We start from the raw sequence: 12,394 nt of genomic DNA, 5'->3' as shown, positions 1-12,394 counted from the left end.
GCAGTCCTCACTGAAAATGCCAAGGTCAGAGCAGGCTGAAAAAGGGAGAGCAGATGCTCCCCATACTGGTGGTTAACACTGAAGTTAAACTCACTGACCAGTCACAAACTGTGTTTTCTGATCCCACAACACTGGTTACGAGACTCTGAAAAAAGAAATCACACGGCCCCCTTTATTGCATGACAGTTCTCTGACTCCTAATCAGCAACTAGGTCCCGTACAGTGAGAGGTTATTTAAAAACTCTGCTCACTGTGATACAGCATGGCCAGAGGGCAGCAGGAGAGTGATCCTAATTGGATCCAGGAAGTGGGTGGGTAGAAGGTTAGCCACATTACCCAGGTTTGGATCTCATCCAAAATACATGCTGCCAGCCGATCCTTTAGCAATTAAACTAAATGTTTAGAAGAAAGAACAAATGAAAGAATGAAGTTAAATTCCATCCTTCCAGACAATTCTTTAGCATCTAAACTAAAGGTTTAAAAGAAAGAAAGACAGAAAGAATTTAAATGGAAAAGCAGTCAGATACATTCCAAAATGGATATATCAGGTTCTTAGCAGTATTGGTGAGTTACTGGCTTGAAAGTCTGTCTGGAACGCATCCACAGCTTGGATGGGTCATTCAGTCCTTTGTTCCAGGGTTCAGTTTGTAGAGAAGTTGCTCCAGAGGTAGGAAGGGGGATTGAAGACAAGATGGAGATGATGCAGCTGCGCTTTATATTCCTTTTGCCATGTGGCTTGTACTTCCTGTGCCCAAACACAAGCTTCACAGCACATGGCATGGAAAGCTTTGGAGTGTTTCATTACACAGGCAAAACCCCGGCATGTCTTGCTGACTCAATAGGTGTGTCCCCTTGGTCCATAGGTTCATTGCTACAGCTGATGACCCTCAATGGGCCATCAAACATGCTAGGCAATGTTGATTGCCAATATGTCTGGGGGTGTCACCCAGAAAAACTGCACAAGTCTGGAAATACAGATATACCTTACATATCTGTAACTCACAATACAAAGGTGATAGAAACATAGAAACAAAATTATCATACTTGGCAAATCATAACATTTTCACTGACACTTTACATGGCATACCTAGCATGATTCTTTCCAATTTTATCAGATTATATTATTTTATTATTAATACCAAAGTGTCTCACAATTTCATGCAGTCTCACACTTGCTAAACTAGTGAATTCCCAGGACCAGTTCCCCAGGTCCTTGAAGATGCCAAACATTGTGCTTATGAGGGATTGAAATACCCACATATCTGCTGGGAACACACACACAGACACTGTGTCAATCTGTACCCCTGTGTTCACTCTTCTAGAAAATTATGATCAATTTTGTACCCAGTATGGCTTGTGAGGTATCATTAAAAAACGCATAACCTACTGAATATTATCCTCCTGTTAAAATGTGTAGTAACACTGTATGTAAAATTGTGAGATTTTACAGTATGATATTCAGAAAAAGTTACAGCTCTGGGGAACACCCACAGACCAGTTCCTCAGAGACAGCAAGGCAAACAGCTGGTCAAACAGCCATTCTCCTGCAGCGGGAAGGTGTGAAGACATTAAGGGCTGGTCTACACTACGGGGGGAAATCGATCTTAGATACGCAAATTCAGCTACGTGAATAACGTAACTGAAGTCGAGTATTTAAGATTGGATTACTCACCCATCCTCACCGCGCGGGATCGATGTCCGCGGCTCCCCCTGTCAAATCAGCAACTCCGTTGGGGTTGGTGTTGTTCTGGAATCGATATAAGCGCGCTCGGGGATCGATATATAGTGTCTAGATGAGACGCCATATATCGATCCCCGAGCAATCGATTTTAACCCACCGATACGGTGGGTAGTCTAGATGTAGCCTTACATTCCATCACAGGGACCTATTGAGGCTGTTGTGGAAAACGACCACAGGATTAATATTTGAATCAGCTCAGCCTGAGGCTCTTTTCTTGGTTACAAGCACGCAGGGGGCGACAGCTATTGGAATACTGTTCCTGAGCTAAAAATCACACAAGTCTTTTACAGCTTAAAACCACAAGCAATGACACATACGTTGCACGTTAATTTCCTTATTTGGAATATACTGCAAAATATGATGCAGGTCAAAAGCAAGCTGAAGAATCAGTTTTCCATATTTGGCCTTTCCTGTTATTTTTATTACACCTGGTGATATGGGAGCAAGACTCTCCATGTCTCAAGAAATGTCACTACCAACCTAGGCCATTTTCACATGCTGGGGTGCAATCCAGATCAGCGAGGAGTTGTGTCATCTGTAATCCTGGGTGAGATTCAGTGTTCTGCTGCTGGAGCTCCCCTGTCTGGATACTCCCAGCCAGCGTTCAAGGACGCACTGAGTGTCTGTATGATAAGTAACCCTGGACTGGCAGCTCTGACTCCAGCGCCTGCTTGTTACACCCCAAGCACATTCTGGTTTGGGTAGAGAAGGCTCAGGGTTTGAGAGAAGGCTGGGGGTAGGAAGCTTCTGTTCATTATGCTGGACCTAACCCCAGTTTTACTTGAGTAAAGAGGAGATATTTGACATTGTGTGATGCTGCTCCTGTGCTCTGTTCCCAAAGTGTTTCAGCAGCAGAGGAGGGTCTCTGGTAGTATGTATGTTACTGGCCTATTGGGTGATGCTGAAACAGGACAGGGTACAGATGGCATTGTGGGGGTGGCATGAACCTTCACTCTTCATTTCCCCTTCCAAGAACAGAAGGGACAGGAATCCTTACCCAGCAAGACCATCGTCTCATAGTTCCCCTGCATGACATCTCTGTAGAGGGCTCTCTGAGTGGGGTCCAGCAGAGTCCCCTCTTCCCTGGAGAAATACACAGCCACCTCCTCGAAGGTCACCGGCCCCTGAAAGAGCAGGAGTCCAATACTCAGTACCTGCTGACCCACTCACAACCCCACTATTCACGGAACAGCAGCACCAAGGAAATGGAAGCTCCGGGAGGCACATGTTAACAGAGTCCCACCCCACCTTGCTTACAGCAGCCAGGAGGCATCAGAGGGTAGAAAGAGAGAACCTTTGTGTCTCCCATCTGACAGACAGAAGCAGGGTCTTCACATTTATCACATAGCTACTAGCCAGAGCTTAATATAGGAGATGGGGCTGTCTCTGGACCCTGATAGTGGCTCCCTGGTAGGAATCCAAGCACTCTCCAAATAAAATATATGGAAGAAAGGGGAAGTCAATCATAAAGAATAGAAGTTAGAAGGTCAGAATTGTAGTGCCCATTAACAAGGTTTAGAGAAAATAGAGCCTATCAAACTAACGGGATATCCTTATTGGATGAGATCAAAAGTTTGGTTGCAGCTAATAGTATTGATGTAATATACCTAAACTTCCGTAAGGGACATGACTTGATTAGCACAATATTTTTACTAAAAAAAACTAGAATGATACAAAATAAACACGGCATACATTAAATAGATTAAAAACTCTGATAGTAAATGGGGAACCATGATCGAGTGGATTTCTTTCTAGCAGGTTCCTGCAGGGATTGGTTCTTGGCCCTGTGCTATTTAACATTCTTATCCATGACTTAGAAGAGAGTACAAAATCATCACTGATAAAGTTTACAGTTGCCACAAAGATTCGGGTTGGTGGTAATTAATGAAATGTCAGTAGATTCAGGCTCCATCGCTGAGAGTCTGGGAAGTTGTCCCAGCCCTGGCTGGAGGGTTATTTCCTGTTCCACAAAGAGGGGAAGTTCCATTCCCAACTCCTGTGCCTTGAAATTAGGACCTATCTGACACTACACCCCCATATTCATCATAGTGGTATGATTATAATATGATTAGGACATAATTATGATCCATTTTGTAGAAGATGCATCATGTGTGGTGTCACTGGAAAAGTTCTGATTTGCTGAATATGATTATCCTATTTGTGTGCACATATCATGTTCGTATCTGAAGTTATGGATATTGACTCTGGATCTGTATTTCAAATGTGCTTACTCTGGGTAACACCCACAATGAGCCTTTCAGGTACAACAATGAAGAAGCCAGACAGTGCTGATGGCTCAACAAAGACAATGGACTGTGGAAGAGCTTAGCCTTCCTGTGAATGTTTCAGCCAGCCTATGAGTCATGGCTACTATGACTCAGCAGGGCCTCTGACCAGACCACATGACACTAACTCCATTTTAGTAGCTGTATTTTTCCACAAACTGGACTAGGAACTGAGTTTGGAACAAAAGGTTCCCACCATATGGAAAAGCTACATAAGGTGGGGTGTGACATCATCTCTTGGCCTCATTCTCCACACAAGAGAACTTCTGGAAACACCTGAGAAACAAAAACGGATGTGGGGGAAGTGCTACTCCCAGGATCAAGAGATTTCTAGCTTGTGTATGGAAACTTGGGGGACTGCTTGTACCATCAGTCAGGGTGATAAATTGCTAATTCAAATTCTATCCATCTAGTATGTTAGGCTTAGTCTGAGTTTTGGTTATTTGCTAAATAATCTGCTTTGATCTGTTTGTTATCACTTATAATCACTTAATCTATCTTTCTGCAGTTAATAAACTTGTTTGATGCTTTATCTTTACCAGCATATTTTGAGTGAAGTGTCTGGGGAAAATCTCAGCTTGTTGTGCACATCTGTCCCATATTGAGGGGAAGGGGAACTACATTAATGAGCTTGTATTATAGAGATCCCTGTGCACTATAAGATGGTATCATTCTGGATTTATACTACAGCAAGTGTGCAAGGTTGGGGAGTGGGAAATTGGCTCTTGTCTTCTATCTGTCCTTGAGTGGCTTAGGTAACGCACTCAGGTAGCTTAGTTGGCTGCATGGCGCCACCTGCTGTTGTGTTGGGTGATAACAGGGCCTGGAGAGGCTGGCGAAATCTCCAGCAAAGCAGTGTGAGAAGGGGCCAGCCCAGCGTGAGGGTTAGAGGACACAGCAGTTCCCAGAAGCTCCACAAACTGCCTCCTGGCGGTGACAACCCATCACGCCCTACACTACACAAGTCTCAGCAGGTTTGTCACATGCTGTCCCCTCCCTTTCTCCACCCGAGATATTTCCTGCTTCCCACCACTTCTAGCAATTCCCACCCTCTTATGCATTTACTGCTCCTCAACCTCCAAGCAGAGCCCGCCACCCTGATAATCTCTTACCTGAGCCAGCTCCATTGCAGCCATTTCCTTGCCCCTGGGAGGATGAGATGATCTGCAGCGAAACATGGATGTTATTCTCTGGCCTGCCGGGGTGAAAAGGGCAAGGTGTGAGAATTCAGACTAGGCTTTTGTCCATTCCACAAGCCGATTCCCCCCAGCTTTTCCCCTGCTAATGCACATTCTAGGTTCTAGCACACTGTGAAGCACAGAGTGACCTTATTCCAGTACAGGCCTAGCCCCCTCCCACCAGGGTGTAACCCTCTGACACATGGGGAAACCCTCCCATTAACAGTCTCTCTCTTACACGTATCAAGTTTGCGGACAACACCAAGCTGGGAGGGGTTGTAAGTGCTTTGAAGGATTGGATTAAAATTCAAAATGATCTGGACAAACGGGAGAAATGATCTGAAGTAAATAGGATCAAATTCAGTAGAGACAAGTGCAAAGTACTCCACGTTGGATGGAACAATCGGAGGCCAGAGAAGAGCAGAAACAAAGGAGTCACTTTGGGGGATTCTCCCTGTCATTGTCCCCAAGGCAGCTGTCTCAGGTTTACAAAGGTGTTCCATGTTCCAGCCTTTATACAGTCTCTCCTGGAAGTGCCCCTTTCATGGACTGGGCATAGTTTTAGTTTTTGGTAGTTAACAAGCTTGGTTTATTGTTCATCTAACCAGTATGTGTGGATTGAAGTGTGTTGGAAACTCTGTTTGGGATAACAAGCTGGTGCATGTCATTTTCCGCTGATGAAATGACAGACTTCATATGAGCTTGGGTCGTTCAGTAGCGTGCTGGACAGTGCAAGATGCACATTTCTGGGGGAAAGTTGGGCACTTGAGAATTTGCTGGTTTTCTCCTGAGGTGTAATTCATGAGTGGCTGTCTAGCAGCACTCAATACTGTGTAGCTGGGAGTGAGTTACATGCTGGAGACTGTGTGATAATTGGCCAAGAGGGGCTGTTCTCGCCGGAAAACAGTGGAAAAGGCACCCCATGCTGGAGGACTGAGGTACAGCTATTTAACAGTCCAGATTGTACTCTGGGTAACATCATAGACACTCATTATGACAGAGCCTCTTACAACACAGAGAAAGTAAATCCATGTCCCAGAAATCGAAGACTCCAGACAGAGGGCAAGTGTCCCTGGCACTGCTTCTTGCTGACAGAGAGGTTCAGAGACAGTGCGAGAATCCTGGGGAAGCTGGGAACAGGAAGCATGGGCTGGCGGGGTTCGGTGGAGAAAGTGAACAGGAAGGGCAGGGATATTACTGAATCCAGGATCTCAGCAGTACTAGATGACAGGATAGCACATAGTGCAGCCCATTGGAAAACACAATCCCAACTATACATACAAAATGATGGGGTCTAAATTAGTTGTTTCCACTCAAGAGAGTGATCTTGGAGTCACTGTGGATAGTTCTCTGAAAACATCCACTCAATGTGCAGCAGCAGTGAAAAAAAGTGAACAATGTAGGAAATAATTAAGAAAGTGATAGATATGACAGAATATCTCATAGATCATATTTGTAAAAACAGCAAAATAAATCCATGATACACCCACATCTTGAATACTGCATGCACATGTCACCCCATCTCAAAAATAGAATATTGGAATTGGAAAAGGTTCAGAAAAGGGCAACAAAAATGATTAGGGGTATGGGACAGTTATGCCAGACCTAACCCCCAGTTTCACTTGAGCAAACAGGAGATATTTGACACTGTGCAATACGGCTCCTGTGCTCTGTTCCCAAAGTGTTCTGCAGCAGAGGAGGGTCTCTGGTAGTATGTGTGTCACTGGCCTATTGGGGTGATGCTGAAACAGGACAGGGTACAGATGGCATTGTGGGGGTGGCGTGAACCTTCACTCTTCATTTCCCCTTCCAAGAACAGAAGGGACAGGAACCCTTACCCAGTGAGGTCACAGTCTAATAGTTCTCCTGCATGACATCCCAGTAGAGCGCTCTCTGAGTGGGGTCCAGCAGAGCCCACTCTTCCCTGGTGAAATACATAGCCATCTCCTTGAAGGTCACCAGCCCCTGAAAGAGTAAGAGTCCAACACTAAGGACTTGCTGCCCCACTCACAACCCCACTATTTGTGGCAGAGAAGAGTGAATCAAATGGAAGCTCTGGGTGGATCATAGTCAGGAGAGTCCCACCTCGACCTGGCTCAGAGTATCCAGCAAATGCCAGGGTGAGGGGATGAAGAGAGAGCCCCTTATCTCTCCCAGCATTTCCATCACCCCCCTACTAGCCACTGACTGATACAGGAGATGGAGCCCCTAGCAGGGTCCAGGGAGAGCTCGCTGGTAGGATGCCCAACACCCTCCTCATTGTGAGGAGTGGGATATGAAGGGAGAGGCAGCTCCAATAAGCCTGACTCATGGGTGTCCCCTTTATATCTCACAGCAGCTGATGGTTAGTGAGGTCAGGCTCCAGCACTAGGAGTCTGGTCAGTTTGACTAGCTCCATGTAGGTGGGTTATTTTCTCTCTTCACAAATTAGGGCATTTCCACCTCCAAACCTCCTGGGTCTGTTCCTAGAATCTAGGCCACTTAGTAAATAACTCCCAGCAGGTCTGCCACACCCTGGCCTCCTCCTTTCCCCACACTGTGAATTTCCTGCCCCGCTCCAACCTCCAAACCAGACTCTGCAAACCTTCCCACCTCTGGTGTATTTGCTCTCCCTTTCCTCCAGCAGGAACCCACCAGCAACCCCCCGATAATCTCTACCTGGACTGACTCCACTGCAGCCATTTCTCTTCCCTGTCCCACGCCAGGCTGGGATGAGCTGGAGCAAAACATTCTGCAGCCTGTCTGGGGGAGAAGGGCAGTTGTGGGCTTTTCACAACCGGTTTTAGTTAATTTCACATCACAATTCCCCCAGGCCCTTTCCCTGCAGACAGACACCCTAGATTCTGTCATGCTGGGAAATGCTCAATCTGTTTATTACAATTTAGACCTGGCCCCTCCTGCCAGGCTAAGTCCACAGACACATTTTTAACCTCCCTTCTCTCTCCCCTCACCCCTTCTCTGAACACAAGGCTAGAAAAGAGCAGAACCAAAGGAGTCACTGTGGGGGATTCCCTCAGACACTGACCCCACGGCAGCCACACCCCAGCAGGGGGAATATGGAGTCAGGAACTGGCTTTTGCTCTGTCTGATCCTTGTTTTGTTCACTGGAAAGTGGTTCTGCCCCAGGATGCAGCAATACATGTGTCTGGGTGGACTAGAGAGCTGGAAATCTCTCCCCACATTCATTTCTCCCACTGCCCCTTTCAGTCTCTCCTTCCCCTGTCCTCTCTCCCTGCCCCTCTGGCTGGGACAGTCCCATTCCTGGGGGCTTTGCTCTCCCATGGCTGGATTTCCTCCTGGCAACCGCTAATGGGAGGAGAAATGAGGTGGTGTTGTTTGTGCAGAGTCACTTTCTTGCCAGACCCTAGGACATTCCCTGAGGTCTTTCAGTTACCTGGAGACTCTGGCTCAGAATTTAGTAGTAACAGGGCCCAGGACTGCCCTAGGGGGCTAGGACCAGCTGCAGAAAGTCATCCCCTGGGCCGGGCAGAGAAGAAGCTTTAATTAAGGTCACTTCCCAGCACAGAGCCCCCCTGGGGGAGCAGCAGCTGCCAAGCCTGGTCTCCCAGATCACAATGGAGGCTGCAGCATCTGACCCAGGAAGCTGAACCCCAATATCCTGAGCAGAGAGGGACGGAGTGTATGAGCAGCTTCCCTCCTTTAGCTCTCTGGGGAGAGCAGCTAATGGGAGCCCCTCCTCACAGGGAGAATGGCTGATCTCATTTGACCCACTGTCCATCTGGAATCACTCCTTGTCTTTCCATACAGTGACTCTGGATTAACAACGGTCTCAATGACACCGGATTTCAGAAAGAATGAGTTCAGAACGCTGTGGAAAAGACCATCGTGTGGCAGTGCTGACTCCCTTCCCACCTCCCTCACCCCCGCAGATCTAGGACAAGGACTGGGGGCAAAAATTTTCCAAACGGAACCGAAAGTTCCTGCAGTTTTCAAAAGAGGAGAAAAGTAAATTCTGTGAATTCACACTAACAGTGTTTGCTAAGTGGACAGAAAGTTATCACAGTGACAGGGCACGTGACTGGGGAATGGACTTGGTGACCTGGTGACTAGGAGCCAGGACTCTGGTACAAGTTGACCAGAGAGAAGGATCATGGTTAGCAGCAGCCCCCAGACACCCCCTAGTACCCAGAGCCCAGACCCCCCAACCAGGGGCCCCAGACACCCCCAGCCAGGATCCCATCAGATATTCCCTGGGACGCAGCCCCCAGAGTCCCTGGCCAGGGACCCCAGATACCCCTCAAAGCCCCACCGGCCAGAGAACCCCCACCACACCATGATTGACAGGTTGGGAATCCCAAGGGTTCCCCCCACCAAGAGCCCCAGCAGCCAGGGACCCCCTCAAGGGACCCCCCCCCCACTGGGAACTCAGTCCCTCACTGCCTGCCTAGGAACTTCCCCACCCTCCAGAACGATCTACCCTGACATTTGCCTGGGACCCCCTCCTCTGCCCAGTGTGACCCCCTGATGCTTTACAGTGCGACCCATCACTCTGCTTCCCTGGCATGCCCTCACCTAGTGCCAGGGATCCCCTCCCCCAGCTGTGTGCACTGGGCATGGCAACAAAACCAGGAACCAGCGGGGGAAGCACAGACAGAGCCCCTGGCACAGAACCAGGCTCCCTCTAACCCTCTGTCCCGCCTCCCCAAGAGACACCCACCCCCACTGTTCTGCAGCCACCAGGCCCCCAGCGATACCCACCTCCAGGACCCATAGCCTCAGGGATGGGCACATCAGAACCACCACCCCCGAAAACCCCAAACCTCCACAACCCACCAACCTGACTAGGGTACCCCCTGCCCAGCCACCCAGAGGCCTCCCCCTACCACAATGCCCCTTCAGCTGCAATCTCCCCACACAGACACCTTCCCTGCCCCTGCAAGTGTTACCTCACAGAGTGTGAGAAGTGGCTAGAAAGTTAACACCACCTCCTGCTGGCCAGTCACACAGGCAGAGGGAGCCTGGGGAGTGCTTCTTTAACAGGAGAATGGAAGGCCTGGAGGGCAAGAAAGATCCACGGGCTGTCACTAGCAAATAATGGCCACCATGGATCCACCCCAGAGGCGGCTGCATCTTAGCACATTGGGAAACAACCCATCATATTCAATTAGAAATAACACAACTAGAGAGAAGTGGGGCAAATGTTTGGGGTATTTTATATCAATCTTTGACACACGCAGAGAGAACCCTGTCACAAACGACATCTGACAACATGAGAGAAAACCACCAAGATCGGAGGGGATTTGATGTTGCTATTAAATAACTAGTGGAAAAGGGGGACTCTTGGACTGGATTTTATATGACTGTCCTATACATAAACAGAATGTGATGGTCCCCCCCGGCCACGGGGCAACCATTCACGTGAGCAGCTCAGAGCCCTTTGAGGAGCTGATTTAAGGGCGGGGTGGGGAGCTGGAAGGCTCCCTGGACAATGGAAGGGGGCCGCAGGGGAATTGGGAAATGGGGTCTGGGCAGTCTCCATGGGGGATGTGCTCCTCCCTTCCCTTCCCTGCCCTGGAAGAGAACGGGAACCTCATCCCATCCCACTCCAGTGGGAGCCATGTTCTGGGGAATGACCCAGGGCAAGAATTTCCCACCCAAACAAGGACAAATCGCTGCAGATAAAATGGGTGGGAAAATCCACCCCCCATCGGAGAGATTTTAAATTGACATTTGAGAAGTATGGAGAGAAAAGGGAAAATCAGAGGCAATTAGAGAGCTGATCTTTGGGGGGGGGGGAGGAGAATCTCCCTGGATTTTATAGCCACGTGTGATAATGAGAGAGAAAAGGGGAAATCTTGAGAGAATGTGTGTGTGGGAGGAAGTGGCAAAAACTGGGACAGGATCCAGTTAACTCACCTCCCTCCCACCCCGGGAATGTCCTGGCTGCACAGAGACAGATCTACACCCACACCCCAGTGACCTCCCCACTCCTGCAATTCCGGCTTCTCCTCCCCCCTCGACACCTCCGCCCTCACACCAAAGGGGGGGGCTATGCCAGCGCCTCCCCCTGAGCTCAACTCCTGCTCCTCCCTCCAGCCCGGATTGTGCCCTTTAGCCCCCCACGAACCCTGCCTCCAGCTGCCTGACCCGCCCTGCCCATCAATTTCCTGCTCTGCGCCCGCCCCTCCCACGCTCCCTGTTACTTCCCCGCCCCGCTCCAGCCCCGCCCCCAGCGACCGGCGGAACGTTACGGCTGGTCCGGGCAGGGGGAAGGGCAGCGGCTTCAGCGGCTGTTACTGGGCATGCGCAGTGCCCGGAAGTAGCACATTGCTATGGAGAGGGATTTAATACACCGCCCCCCCCCGCCGGGCCCGGGGTCTGCCCCTCCCCCCCACACGACGGCCGGGCCCCGGCCCCCCCATTCCAGCGGGGCGGGCGGGCGGATCCTCCTGCAGCTCCACTGGGGCCGAGGCGCCTTCAAGGCTTCTCCCAGGCTCCCTGGGGCAGAGTCACTTTCCTGCCCCCCAGCGCCTCTCATTCCCCGGGGGCTCCGGGTCACAATGTCCCACCGCCCTTCCCCAGCCTGCAGCTCCGGCTTCTCCCCTGCCGCCCCCGCCAGCCACACCAAGGGGAACCCCAGGGCCGCAGTCTTTGTCCCCACCTGGATCCCAGCAGGGCTGGGGGCAGATCCTGGCTGCAGCTGAGAACAGCGGCTCCGCTCCTGCTCGGGCAGCTCCAGCGCCGCTGGCAGCACGTGGAGAACCAGGAAGCAGCTGTTCAGCCCGGGCTCTGCGTCACAATGTGCCAGAGCCCCGCCCCCAGGAGCTGCCCTACCCATGGGCTGTGCCAGAGCCCCGCCCCCAGGAGCTGCCCTGCCCATGGGCTGTGCCAGAGCCCCGCCCCCAGGAGCTGCTCCGCCCCCGCTCTGTGCTGGAGCCCCGCCCCGAGGAGCTGCCCCGCCCCTGAGCTGAGCCAGAGCCCCGCCCCCAGGAGCTGCCCCGCCCCCGAGCTGAGCCAGAGCCCCGCCCCCAGGAGCTGCCCGCACCTGGGATGTGTCAGAGCCCCGCCCCCTGGAATTTCCCCATGTTGGGTCTCTGAGCTTTGTTCTCCTGCCGCCATCTTCCCAGCACCCCCCTGCTCCCTTCCTGTGTCTGCAAACACCCGCCCTCCCCCGGGGCCGGCTGCAGTGCTCGCTGAGGCTGACTCCAGTGGCTGAAGTTGCCTCCATC

The 12,394-nt window shown here is 50.6% G+C and overlaps 1 protein-coding gene across 2 annotated transcripts in view; it reads right to left on the bottom strand.

The window, feature by feature from the left end:
- LOC127042413 (zinc finger protein 707-like) overlaps nucleotides 1-7,913 on the bottom strand; it is a 56,216-nt gene extending 48,303 nt beyond the window's left edge. Inside the window, exons 1-3 of one of the 2 annotated variants that reach the window (XR_007771936.1) lie at nucleotides 7,863-7,894; nucleotides 5,139-5,221; nucleotides 2,688-2,865 (exon numbers count right to left, since the gene is read on the bottom strand). The gene's annotated coding sequence lies outside the window, so the exon portion shown is untranslated. Of the gene's footprint in view, nucleotides 1-2,687; nucleotides 2,866-5,138; nucleotides 5,222-7,117; nucleotides 7,170-7,862 lie in introns of those variants that run through there. The other variant, XM_050935880.1, reaches the window with a different exon arrangement.
- Nucleotides 7,914-12,394: the final 4,481 nt, after the last annotated feature.

This window comes from Gopherus flavomarginatus, unplaced genomic scaffold (assembly GCF_025201925.1).
Source record: "Gopherus flavomarginatus isolate rGopFla2 unplaced genomic scaffold, rGopFla2.mat.asm mat_scaffold_40_arrow_ctg1, whole genome shotgun sequence".
In the NCBI taxonomy this organism is placed as follows: domain Eukaryota; kingdom Metazoa; phylum Chordata; order Testudines; family Testudinidae; genus Gopherus; species Gopherus flavomarginatus.
Note: the sequence above shows the minus strand (reverse complement) of the source record. Positions and strands in the feature narration are given on the sequence as shown.